Here is a 2,139-nt window from a genome sequence, read left to right as displayed (position 1 = left end):
TTCTCATTGATTTTTTTATTTCTCGGAGATCTGTCTCTCTTATGGTTTATCCAACTTTCTCGGTCACCGCTTGTATTTGTTCTTTTACTTCTTTTTTCCAAGCCTCATTTTTGTTTGTATCTTTTTTCATTCTTTCATTCTCACATTTGACTATGCTTAATTCCTTTTTTTAGATCATTAACCTCCCTGTTTGTTTCAACATTTCTTCTTTTCAGCTAATTCACTACTTTATATATTGCCCTGTATTCAGTTTTCAGATCTAATTTCATTTATTAGTTCTGTAATCTCCTGATTTCTTAGAATATTTCTATATCTTGTTTCTCTTTCCAAATCTATACCTCTACCTAGTATTCCACAAACCCTGAAAAAACACTTTAATACCTTTGATTCGTCTTCGGGATTTCCATGTTGCAACTCTTTTTTTGGGATGATGCCTAACAGTGATTCAACCCTTCTTACATCCAGTCTTATCTTCATTGGTTCACTAAATTTTTTATCTATCTTCTTCATCATCAAAACAAGAGAAAATCAACACAAGTGGGGATACACCAATAGCCCCCAATGTCCCTGTGGCGAAGTAGAGACGATGGTCCACGTCCTCCGGGAATGTCCATCGAGTCCCCATTGCTCCAACCAAGACCTTAGGGAAGCAAATGAAACTGCCCTTATATGGACACGGTTCTGGTGCGACAAGATATATGATGATCATCATCCATTTTATATTTAAACCAGTGAAATTACTCTATTATATAATTTTGGTCACTTGATAAACAAAACTCCCTTCCTGTACAATACCAATTAGTTGCTTCCAACTTAGTGAAAAAGCACTGTACTCCAGAGCTCGTTCTAGACATCCATTCCAGACAGTGGTTCATGCAAGTGTGACTTGGTATGTGTGTATTTAAGTTTGTACTTGAGAATGTAAAAGGACCACATGGACATAAATACTTGTAGATTGTATTCATTTATAAAATGTCAATGGCATGTGGGAGGGGAGAAATGCAGTGCACCCTGGCAGCATATACTAGGTTCAGTTGCAGGCAATATAAACAACTTGTGATCTCTGTATTCCATGAGACCCCTAAAGACATTCCTAGGAATTGGGTTAAAACACCAGGCAATAAACCTCCCTCATTGAACCTGCTATGTATGTGCCACATTGCATTACCCCCAAAACCAAGCTGAGTGGAAGGATACAGGGATGACCCTTCATCTACAAGGTGGGAGGGGCATTGTGGATTTTAATATGGAAATGGGTCTCTGCTTTGATTCAATAACCCTCCTTATAAGGGGGAAAGGGCCTTTACTATGTATATAAAACTGTGATGCAATTTTCACAGGGTTTTTGCAGTACTAAGTGAAATGGAATGAAAGATGGATATTAACTGGGTGAGAATTTTCCTCTCCCATGCCCAACCACCTACTTTTGCATCTTATGAGCCCTCATAAAGCCAAGTGGTAGTGAACATTAATGAAATATGTATATATAATGATAAATCTATCTACATACCAAAAGATTTCTTCTTCCACACAAGAGAGGTATCCAGTCATGGCTGCCTTATTTAATAATCTATATACCAAGGGCTTCCCCCTTATAAGGGAAGTAACCAAGTCAAAGGCATACACCCAGTCCCACCCATTCCTCTCCCATCTCTTGTTTCCCTCATCTTAGTTCCTCATGGATGAAGGGCCATCCCTGTCCACTGCCCAGATCAGAATCAATGCAGCAAGATACAGCAGATTCACAGCAGACCTGCTCCACTTACATGGTGACCCCCCTCTGTCCCCTCATGCACAAATTAGAGAAGACGGGGGAAATCCTTCCAGCTGTGTCAAAATATCATTCATACACAACCATTCTCCACTCACCCTTATCCCCTGCCTTCTCTCTTCCTTGTTTGACAGACATAAAAAAAAACAGTGAGAAAATCCCTTCAGGCTGTTTCAAAATATCATCCATACACAGCTATTCTCCACTCACCCTATCCCTTGCCTTCTCCCTTACTTGCTCAACAGATATTCCTTTCTTGTTTATTATTTAATAATGATTATTAAGCCCTAGAATATGCTACCTCCTACACATCATGGAGCATGAGTGGGTATATAAGGATGCCAGCATCTGCACCTTGATTATACTTA

The sequence above is a fragment of the Oratosquilla oratoria genome, unplaced genomic scaffold (genome assembly GCF_046742065.1).
Source record: "Oratosquilla oratoria isolate Oo_2021 unplaced genomic scaffold, ASM4674206v1 SCAFFOLD98, whole genome shotgun sequence".
Lineage (NCBI taxonomy): Eukaryota > Metazoa > Arthropoda > Malacostraca > Stomatopoda > Squillidae > Oratosquilla > Oratosquilla oratoria.
This window is presented reverse-complemented; position numbering follows the sequence as displayed.